The sequence below is a fragment of the Paralichthys olivaceus genome, chromosome 22 (assembly GCF_024713975.1).
Source record: "Paralichthys olivaceus isolate ysfri-2021 chromosome 22, ASM2471397v2, whole genome shotgun sequence".
Lineage (NCBI taxonomy): Eukaryota > Metazoa > Chordata > Actinopteri > Pleuronectiformes > Paralichthyidae > Paralichthys > Paralichthys olivaceus.
Genome location: NC_091114.1, coordinates 1,344,938 through 1,357,079, shown reverse-complemented (window position 1 = coordinate 1,357,079; position 12,142 = coordinate 1,344,938).

Sequence of the window (12,142 nt, the reverse complement as noted above, 5' to 3'; positions counted from 1 at the left end):
AAATGAGTGGACATACATATGTTTAAATGCAGATATAGGTTAAAGAGTTTGTGGATAAAACTGCACTGGCCTTAATCAGATTGGAATCAGGAGCCGCACACAGCAAGTATCGCTCCGTGGGACACACTGGTCAGCGTCTCCGCTTATCGTCTGTGTCTCTCTTCTCTCCTCTCCCTTACTCACCATAGGTGGATAAGGGAAAAAACAGAAAGAAACTTAATATCCCACTACGTCCTTATAACAGCAAAATAACAATTCAATACAATTTACGCACATCCGCCAACACATTAGATCTGTTTTATCTATGACAGAAGTCATCCACTTTTCAAACATCAGCGCACAGTCACATACCAGACATCATCAATATAAAATTTAATTCACCCTAATAGCATCTCAAATTTTAATAGTATATTATTATCCACAGGCAGTGTTTCCCAGTACTCTCTTGTTTTATCCATGCTTATGCAAACAAAACATCCTTACTGATTTCTTTATTTCTCTTAATAGTTATAAACGTCCTTTTTGGGGCTCATGTTTAACCAATCATTATGTCCCCCCTTTCAGAGGCTCATTAGGTTTATTAAAATATTTGAAACGTCCCCAAAAAAGGCTCATGTAATTAATCAAATCATAAAGTCCCTTTATCATCAATAGGGCTCATGAATGTATTTTAACAGATTAAAAAACCAAAATATCTTATATTATAAAATAGTAAGTCTCTTTATTACTCTACCACATGTATTTATTCAATTTAAACCAACACAGCAACAAAAAACACTCAGATCAAGCGCTCTCAACCGATCTCACACACATACACACACATACACACACAGAGCTCCAACAGCTGATCTTATGCACACACACAGAGAACTTCGGCAGCTGACATTACGCACACACACAGAACTTTGGCATCATTCCAAAGACACAGACAGCATCCAATCCTAAAGTTTCAAGTCGACTCATTCATACTTTTCCTATAGCATGCTTTTAGCCGCTCCTTCCTTATCCTTTTAAATCTAAATTTATGCTACCTTTTGAGGTGTAGTTATTCAATGAGAGGTTAATTCAAGCATCTGTTCGTCAACTATTGCTGAAAACTTACAATTGAATGTTATTTCTACATCTCCAGTTTCTTGAACTGACCTGAAATTCACTTAGTGACTTTCTAGGATTTAGGCCGATTTAGAATCGCCTCCTTGAGGGCTTGGTCAAATCCGCGGCTTTTTCTTTTAATTCTTACCTTTATCCCTATTTGCTTTACAAGCATTTTACTCTTATTTCATCCTTTCACTTTATTCCTTTATCTTTATCCTTTTACTTTATTCCTTATCTTTATCCTTTCACTTTATTCCTTATCTTTATCCTTTAACTTTACTTTTATTTACTCTTTTACCTTATCCGTTTTTACATCATTTTACACATTACCAATTACTCCTGGGCCCAGGATTATTACTTACTCTTTTTAAGCCAAATCTGACTATTCCTTAAAGTCTATTTTCACGCAGTGTCTAATCTACACATGTCTTACCGTTAAGAAGATGAGAGCCCTTTCTTCATTAATCTCGCATGATGTTATTTAGCTCACCTTATCGTTACTAATCAGACTATTCTACACCTTTACTTTAACTCTTTACTATCTTCAGTACTTTACATTTTCTTTTACTTATATTCCTTGTATTCTCTATTCTACTCCCCCCTGTTGCGTTGTGCACTACGCAACAAAATCAAATTTAGAACGGAGCTCCACTCAACAGCAACACATCATGACATGCCCACACAGATGAATCATTTACGGTGTGACCAAACAGCAGCACACAACAGCAGCAACGAACGTACCAGCGCCCAATAATGTGAGAAATGCTCACCCTCTTCTTTTGTCGACATGGTGCGGGAGTAGGTCCGCTGAAGTTGTCGGCGACGCCGCAGGACACAGCACGTCCGAAGTTCGTGACGCCAAGTCTTGTCGTATATTGGGGTCGCGATGATGTGAAGATGATGAAGGAATCTCCGATGACACCGTCTTGATTGTATATAAAGGTTTAATACAAAAAGTTCAGCATCAATACAAGCAAAGCAATCTGCCTGGAGAGAGATTCGGGGCCAATGTGAATCTTCTGTCGAGGCAACTTCATCTCCTCGTTTATATAGGAGGGTTGTTTGCGTAAACCTAAAGAAAACACATCTGGTTTCTTATCCAGCTCTTCACGGTTATACAGTGACAGGAAGGGAGACGACACTAGCTCAAATTTAGTGTTCCCCTTCGAACTGTGACCTAACACCCTACCATTTGTTCAGGCTTTCTCCAAATTCCTCAGGACCTGTGAACATCAAACCTACAGATACATTTCTTTTATGGGGAGGACTACACATGGCATTTCAGACACCACATCTACAATGAAGAGGCTATGGGCAGACCCGACGTTTAATCTATTGGGCTCTGGAGCTTTTGAGTTATTGTTGACAGATAAACAACCATTGACTGAAATTGTCAACCAATATAGTGTCACATACACTGAGATTCAGCCAGGAGTTAGCTTCTACGAAAATGTAATGAAGACAGTAGCATTGGTGAAAGTGTGCAGTCGGACCCTAAGAAAAGTTTATATACTCCTTTTCCACAAATCGTTTGTTTGTTTCATGTCACCCTGACAGGAACCCCACAGCCTGGTAGTGTTGCCACCTGGGTCTGCCACCAACATGATCACAGTGCGATGCACTGAGCCCCAGACGATATATGACCTTATTCTGAAGCATGGCTTACATTGCTCCTGTAATGGAAATGTTTACATTTGTGTATGTTTAATTGCATGAGCAGACATGTATGTGAATGACTGACCAAAGAGTTGACCAAATTGTTAATCTAAAAGGGTAACCTTAAGGTTTATGATGGTGGCTTAAGAGACTTGAGTTTTATGGCCTCGAGAAACCACAACTTTATGGTATCTCTTGGTATCTCTGATTGGGATCTCACACCTGGGGTCTCACAGGGGGGTCATCCACAGAACATGTAAACAAATGGACAGGATATCTCCTCCACTGAGAGAAACTACAGGAGGGTAATAAATACCTTTGCATGCTTAGTGGGAGGGGGCTGCGAGTTATAGGAACACTGATTCTCCTATGTTCTTTTCTCATTTGTGCATGCCATTCAGGTGATGTGTACTGATGAGTCCATCTGCAGATGCTGAATTAAACTTTCAGAAAGAAGTGTTTGACTTTGTGCTTGTTTCACAGAAATTGCCACCACAATTTTGGTGTTGTCGGCAGGATCACTCTTGTGAGAAGACACTCTGGATCTCAGGGCTGAAAGGTAAAACTGCGCAGGGAGTCTGGGACTCTGACCTCAACCTCCCTGACAAAAGAAGGTAGAGACGTGAGGGCCTGATGCCTGAGAACCAAAGAGTGCTCTCACTGCTGTGATCCAGCGGACCAATTAGCACAAAGACACTGTCTTTCTGGGAAGACAAATTCAGAAGGGAAACGGTTCTCTCACAGGGTGAGTGACAGACGTGTCTGCATGGCAAGGTTTGGAACCAATGTAGAATCAAGGAAGCTTCGGGTGTTCTTGGAGATCACGGGTGGTCTTGTAGACCACAGAGTTAATATAGAATAAGCCTGTTGGTGATCTTAGAGAAGGTCACATAGTTAATTGGGAACTAATGAGTATGGTATTAGAATAAACAGGTTGGTGATCTGAGAGGAGGTCACAGAGTTAAGGAGTATGGATATATACAAGATATAATAATAGGGATTGAAGGTAGGGATTGAACTAATCTCCAAGTCTCAGTGTGTCCGACTAGACCCTGATCTGGACTCAGCTCCACCGAGAGGACAACTACAGCCAGCAGCGGTGCAGTGTGATGACCAGCAGGACACTCAGCTGCTACCGGTGCAGAGGGCGCAGGCGGCAGCTCCAGCTGTCCCTAACCTCCATCCAGACCTCGACCTTGTTGCAGCAGAGGAGGTGGATAGGCCTCCATCATGCACCACTCACATACTCCACGGCGAACTGGGAAGGAGGCAATTTATGATTTGAATGCAACCCTGCAAGCACCGATGGTGGAGGTGGCTGCAGGAGATGGAAACACTCAGCTGATCTCCAGACCATGGACATTCACCAATATGAAAGAACCTACCATTTCATCTCTCCCACAAGTGTTAAGTGGGGGAGCGGTATGCAGTGCAACTGGAACCAGCACTGAACAGCAGAGACTGCTGATGACTGAGATGGGGACTCAGTATTCGAAAGTGGCAAGATCTGTCTCTGCACAGGAGCGGTGAATGGTGAATCCAGCATGGGGTCATGCTGATCATGCAGGAAAACTCTTGAACAGCAAGACAAAGAAAAAGGACAGCTGGCAGCATATCAAAACCAAGTCTGCGGGCACAAGAAAGGTCATGGACGGAGAGGAAGGGGACGTGGAAGAACTGACGCTTGTTTCAAATGTGGCAAAATTGGACATTAGATCAGGGATTGTCCTGAGAACCAATACACATAGTGTGATTGAGTAGCGTTGGAGCTGGGGACAGTATATAGAGAGATACACTGTACCATTGTTTTGTTAAAATGAGGTTAAGGAAATTTTAAACATTAATTTTTGTTGTCACCACGCTGGCTGATAGATTTTATTGGTAGAGATTTGATGTGTTCATTGAGTAATATGCTAATTTTAACATCACAAGGCGTAGATGTAACTAGAGGATTTGATACATGCATATCAATGGAAGATTCTGAACTCTTCCCTCACCTCTGTAAGTAACACTTTTCTTGTGTGTTCAATCACTGTGTTGTCTCAGTAGCTTAGATTGATTCACTGGAAAGGTATCAAATTCTGATCTCCATGTTCTATTAGGCAAAGGAGAACAAAAACAATTAGTATTGAAAGTTTTGGAACTTTGGACCAAAAGGGGTTATGGGAAGGGAAAAAACATCTGATCCCAATAATAATAATAATTTGATCAGAGGTTTAGAGGTAAATCACAAAAAGATTTCTGCAGTGATAAATGCAATTATCTTAAAACAGTTCTTAAAACAGATCAGATCATTATAGCAGGTGATTTCAATATTCATGTAGATGTTGCCAATGACAGCCTTAGTTCAGCATTTAAATCAATAATAGACTCGATTGGTTTCACTCAACATGTGAATCAACCGACCCACTGCCTGAATCACACTCTTGATCTTGCCCTGACATATGGCATTGACATAGAAAATATAACTATTCCAACAGAACCCTCTTCTGTCTGACCATTTTTTACTTACATTTGAATTCAGAATTGTTAATTACGTCAATGTTGTGGTTTGGTTTTTGAGGTTATGTTTTGGTTTGTGTTAACATCTCTCTCTCTCTCTCTCATACAGAGTGTGCTCCAAGGGGCGGGGCAATCTCCTGGAGCACAGAGCACCGGGCACACCTGCAGCTCATCATGCCCTCATTGGTGGGCTTCTTAAGCCACTCTCCCTTTGTCTCCTGTGCCGGATGATTCATTTGCCTTGCAGTGCCAAGCCAGTGCTTCGTGTGACTCCAGCTGATCGCCTCGCCTCGAGCTATTCCTTCTATGTCCCTTTGCTTTGTGAGTTTTGTGCCTCGACACCATTTCAGTTGTACTTTTGTTCCTGAGCCTTTTCCCTTTTCTATGGAGATTTTTAGTTGCTACTTTTCCTAGAGAGCTTCTGCGTTGCTACTTTATTTTTTGAGTATTTTCCTGAGGAACTGTCCTCCCTCCTTTTGTTAAATAAACTCTTTTGTTGAACTCTGCAACTGGGTCCTGACTTCCCTGACCAGCCCATAACAGAATCATCCGGCCAAGCATGGACCCAGCAGAGTTGGACAACTACGAACGAGCACTCTCGTCGCAAGCCACCAAAATAAACCAGAACGAGTCCTCCCTGCGGCGGGTGATGGAACACCTGCAGCAGCTCGGTGCCAGCGTCTCACAACTGGGCGGTCAGTTGGCCGCCCTGCAGGACCAGCTCGTCTCCTCTCCCGGAGCCGCCGCTCACCCCCCAGCCGACGATCCTCCTCCCAGCCCTGCCCCGCAAGCACGCGAGCCGTACATCCCCATACCAATCAGGTATTCAGGAGATTTAGGTACTTGTTCGCTATTTCTACATCAGTGTCAGCTAGTATTTAGCCAACAACCCCACACCTATGCTACGCCTCAAGCTAAGATAGCCTTCATAATGAGTTTGCTCACGGGACAGGCGGCAGCCTGGTCCTTAGCGATATCGTCACAACAACACGAGTTGGTTAATGATTTTCACCGCTTCACTGACGAAATGAGACGAGTTTTTGACCACCCGGTAAAGGGCAGACAGGCTACAAGCCAGTTACTCGATCTCAAACAGGGTAGCTCTTCGGTGTCAGAATACGCCGTGAGTTTTCGCATTTTAGCGGCAGAGAGTGGGTGGAATGATTCGGCTCTTCAAGCCATATTTTTTAAGGGGTTGGCAGGGGAGTTAAAGGATGAGTTGGCGGTTCGGGAGGAATGTAACTCGTTCAACTCCCTTGTTGATTTAGCTATCCGCCTCGACAATAGGATGAGGGAAAGAGCTAGGGAACGGCAGAGGACGAGGAGCAGGCGGCTCATCTCCGGCACGCAACCCAGCTCACCAGGCTCCGCTCCGGGATTGCCCGACACCACCCACTACGCTCGAGAGCTACGACCGCCACCAGTCGACGAGCCCATGCAATTGGGTCGGGCGCGCCTCACCCCAGCCGAGAGACAACGCAGGATGCGTGACAAGCTGTGCCTCTACTGTGGACAAGGTGGCCACTTCGTTTCCTGCTGCCCGGAGTTGCTAAAAGACCGGGCTCACCAGTACTAGAGAGGACTCTGGTGAGCCACATCTCTTCCTCTCACGCGTCGAGAATTCAGGTTTCAGGTATGATTCACGGACCTGAACACTCGTTTCCAGTCCAAGTGCTGGTAGACTCCGGTGCCGATGACAACTTCATTGACAGAAATTTTATGAAGAGTAACAACATTCCTTTTCATGAACTGTCCTCTCCCATAAAGGTACACGCCGTAGACGGCAAGCTCATAGAACTGGTGACTCATAAAACTGAACCATTGAAATTGGTCCTCTCCAGTAACCATCATGAGCATTTAGAACTGTTTGTAATCTCCTCACCTCTGAATTCTGTCATTCTGGGAATCCCTTGGTTAAAGCTTCACAATCCCCACGTTGATTGGTCCACCGCCACCATTCGTAACTGGAGTCTCCACTGCCACGCCCACTGCCTCCGTTCCGCTCTGCCCGCCAGGCCTGCAGATCCAGCTCCAGCAGTCGAGGTAATCGAGTTAACAAATGTACCCCCTGACTACCATGACCTCAGCCAAGTTTTTAGCAAAACTTCTGCCACCTCACTGCCCCCACATAGACCCTACGACTGTGCTATTGACTTGTTGCCAGGGGCCCCTCTTCCCACTAAGAGGCTGTACAAGTTGTCCAAACCCGAGCGAGAGGCCATGGAAAAATACATCACAGAGTCCGTGGCAGCCGGCCTCATCCGCCCCTCCTCTTCTCCGGTGGGGGCGGGTTTTTTCTTCGTGGAGAAAAAAGATAAAACCCTGCAGCCTTGCATTGACTACACCGGGTTGAATGACATAACCATAAAAAACAAGTACCCACTCCCCCTGATTGACTCCGCCTTCAGCCCCTTACATTCGGCCCGCGTCTTCTCCAAGCTAGACCTTAGGGACGCCTACCACCTCATCAGGATTAAGGAGGGGGATGAGTCGAAGACAGCATTCAACACCCACTTAGGTCACTTTGAGTACCTGGTTATGCCTTTTGGACTCACTAATGCCCCCGCTGTATTCCAAAGCCTGGTGAACGATGTGTTAAGGGATCTGCTTAACAAAACTGTGTTTGTGTACCTTGATGATATTTTGATTTTCTCTAGCTCCATGGAAGAACACGTGACTCATGTTAGAGATGTGTTGAAAAGGCTTATGGAGAACAAGTTATATGTTAAAGCTGAAAAATGTGAATTTCATGTGTCTACTGTGAGTTTCCTGGGTTATGTGGTGGAGAAGGGGCGGCTGCGGGCGGATCCCTCCAAGGTGGAAGCAGTAAAAGAATGGCCCACTCCCACCACCCGCAAGCAGCTGCAGCGCTTCCTGGGGTTTGCCAACTTTTATCGTAGGTTCATAAAGAACTACAGCCGCCTGGCGGCCCCTCTTACTCGTCTCACGTCTTCGAAACTCAGTTTTACCTGGTCTCCTGTGGAACAATCTGCCTTTGCGAAATTAAAAGACATGTTTGTTAACGCCCCTGTTCTTGTGCACCCAGATCCTGAGCGGCAGTTCGTGGTCGAGGTTGACGCCTCGGATTCCGGGGTCGGGGCCGTCCTCTCCCAGCGCCAACTCACAGACAATAAGCTCCACCCCTGCGCCTTCTTCTCACGTCGACTCACCCCCGCCGAAAGCAATTACGATGTGGGGAACCGAGAGCTCTTGGCGGTGGTCCTGGCTTTGCAGGAGTGGAGACACTGGCTGGAGGGGGCAGCTCAGCCCTTCATCGTTTGGACAGATCACAAGAACCTCGCCTACCTCCGCACAGCTCGCCGCCTGAACACCCGCCAGGCCCGCTGGGCCCTGTTCCTGGGTCGTTTCCAGTTCACCCTCACCTACCGCCCCGGGTCTCGGAACATCAAGCCGGACGCACTCTCCCGTCAGTTCACCCTGGAGGGAGGGGGGCCCATTAAGGAGACCATCCTGGATCCCGAGTGCGTGCTGGGGGCGGTTCGCTGGCAGGTTGAACAGGAGGTTCAGGAAGCTCTGCAGGGCCAGACGGTTCCAGACGGTTGCCCGCCGGGTCGGTTGTTCGTGCCACCGTCTGCCAGGTCATCAGTGCTCACCTGGGGGCATACGTCAAGGATAGCCTGCCACCCAGGGGTCCACCGCACGCTGGCTCTCGTCCAGCAGCGTTTCTGGTGGCCATCCATGGCTTCTGACATTCGGGTCTTCATCGCTGCATGCACAGAGTGCGCCCGCAACAAGTCTTCCCACCGACCCCCGGCAGGGCTCCTACAACCTCTGCCCATTCCTCCACGTCCCTGGTCACACATAGCAGTGGATTTTGTTACCGGACTGCCCCCCTCCGAAGGTAACGACACCATACTCACGGTGGTTGACCGTTTCTCCAAGGCGGTTCATTTTGTCCCCCTCCCTAAACTTCCCACCGCCTTGGAGACTGCTAATCTACTAGTGACACATGTCTTCAGGTTGCACGGGATTCCACAGGACATTGTGTCGGACCGCGGACCTCAGTTCACCTCGCGGGTATGGAAGGCTTTCTGCCGGGCCCTGGGAACCACCTCCAGCCTCACCTCCGGCTTTCATCCCCAGTCTAATGGGCAAACGGAACGGGCCAACCAAAGCCTAGAGTCCTCTCTACGCTGCGTCGCCTCCCGCCTCCCATCATCCTGGGCTACACACCTGCCCTGGGTGGAATATGCCCACAACTCCCTCATCAGCTCAGCCACCGGGCTCTCGCCATTTATGATCAACACCGGTTACCAGCCCCCCTTATTCCCTAACCAAGAGTCCGACGCAGCAGTCCCCTCTGTCCATGCTCAGTTCCGCCGGGTCAGACGCGTGTGGCGAGAGACCCGCGCAGCATTAGGCAGAACGGCTGAGCGCAACCGACGTCTGGCGGACCGACTTCGGGTTCCCTCACCCAACTACCAGGTGGGTCAGCAAGTGTGGCTCTCCTCCCGAGACCTCCCCCTCCAGACCGACTCCCGAAAACTCTCCCCCAGGTATATTGGCCCTTTTCCTGTGGAGAGGATAATAAACCCCAGCGCTGTCCGCCTCCGCCTCCCAGCCTCCTTAAACATCCACCCTGTGTTCCACGTCTCCCTCCTCAAGCCAGTCACCGAAAGCCCTCTCCAGCCTCCTGCACCTCCACCGCCTCCCCCACTTCTCGTCGACGGCCACCCAGCCTACACGGTCAACCAGATTCTGAACGTGCGCAGACGGGGTAGGGGCTACCAGTATCTGGTCGACTGGGAGGGATACGGCCCCGAGGAGCGCTCCTGGGTCAGCCGCTCCCTCATCCTCGACCCGCAACTGCTGCGGGATTTTTACATCAGGTTTCCAGGTAAACCAGGTAGGACGCCAGGTGGCGCCCCTTGAGGGGAGGGTACTGTTGTGGTTTGGTTTTTGAGGTTATGTTTTGGTTTGTGTTAACATCTCTCTCTCTCTCTCTCATACAGAGTGTGCTCCAAGGGGCGGGGCAATCTCCTGGAGCACAGAGCACCGGGCACACCTGCAGCTCATCATGCCCTCATTGGTGGGCTTCTTAAGCCACTCTCCCTTTGTCTCCTGTGCCGGATGATTCATTTGCCTTGCAGTGCCAAGCCAGTGCTTCGTGTGACTCCAGCTGATCGCCTCGCCTCGAGCTATTCCTTCTATGTCCCTTTGCTTTGTGAGTTTTGTGCCTCGACACCATTTCAGTTGTACTTTTGTTCCTGAGCCTTTTCCCTTTTCTATGGAGATTTTTAGTTGCTACTTTTCCTAGAGAGCTTCTGCGTTGCTACTTTATTTTTTGAGTATTTTCCTGAGGAACTGTCCTCCCTCCTTTTGTTAAATAAACTCTTTTGTTGAACTCTGCAACTGGGTCCTGACTTCCCTGACCAGCCCATAACAGTCAATTCTGGACGGAAATTCTATTATAGTCGATGTCTATCCGACAAAACTGTTCACAAATTTAAAGAACTGCTCCCCTCTTCCCTTCCCTCTCAGCCATGTGTCAGTACTATACAAGAAGATTATCAAGACCTTACTCCCACACTAGTTGATAACTTTGTAAATAGTACTACAGCCTCACTAAAAACAGCACTTGAAGCTGTCGCCCCATTAAAAAAGAAGAAAGTAAGTCAGAGGAGATTAGCTCCATGGTATAATTCCCAAACGCGTGTTCTAAAACAGACATCGCGGAAGCTAGAAAGGAAGTGGCGTTCCACCAATCACCAAGACTTCCACCTAGCCTGGAAGAATAGCCTTATAAATTACAAAAAAGCACCTAGAAATGCCCGAACCTCTTATTATTCATTATTAATAGATGAAAATAGGAACAACCCCAGGTTCCTCTTCAGCACTGTAGCCAGGCTGACAGAAAGTCACACCTCTACTGACCCATCTATTCCTCTAGATCTGAGAAGCAATGACTTCATGAGCTTCTTCACTAATAAAATTACAACCATCAGGGATAAAATCCACCACCTCCTCCCAGTGAATAACACTGATACATTGTCTGGTCCTGAAACCATAGCACCAGATTTATGTCTAAACAAATTTTACTCTATTGATCTTCCTGAACTGACCTCGTTAGTTTCATCATCTAAACCAACTATTCAATTCAATTCAATTCAATTTTATTTATATAGCGCCAATTCATAATTTACATTATCTCAAGGCACTTTACATTTAAAGGTCAAGACCTTAAAACAATATTAACATAGAGAAACCCAACAGTTCCCACAATGAGCAAGCACAGGCGACTGTGGAGAGGAAAAACTCCCTCAACTACTTGTCAGCTGTTCCAACTAGACTTTTTAAAGAAGTCCTCCCCCTAATTGACCGTTCCATTTTAAATCAGATTAATATGTCTTTGCTAACCTGCTACGTACCACAGGCTTTTAAGGTAGCCGTTATTAAACCTCTGCTTAAAAAGCCTACGCTTGATCCAGAGGTTTTAGCTAACTCTAGACCCATATCCAACCTGCCCTTCATTTCCAAAATCCTAGAAAAAGCCGTTGCTAACCAGCTGTGTGGTTACTTAGATAGTAACGGTTTATTGGATAAATTTCAGTCAGGATTTAGAACCCATCACAGCACAGAAACAGCACTATTGAAAGTCACCAATGACCTTCTTATGGCATCAGATGATGGACTTGTCTCTGTCCTCGTCTTGTTGGACCTTAGTGCAGCATTTGACACAATAGATCATAAGATTCTGCTACAGAGATTAGAACAACATATAGGAATTAAAGGAACAGCACTACACTGGTTTAAATCATATTTATCAGATAGATTCCAATTTGTTAACGTTAACAATGACTCCTCCATGCACATGCAAGTTAATCATGGAGTTCCACAAGGTTCTGTCCTTGGACCAATACTCTTCACC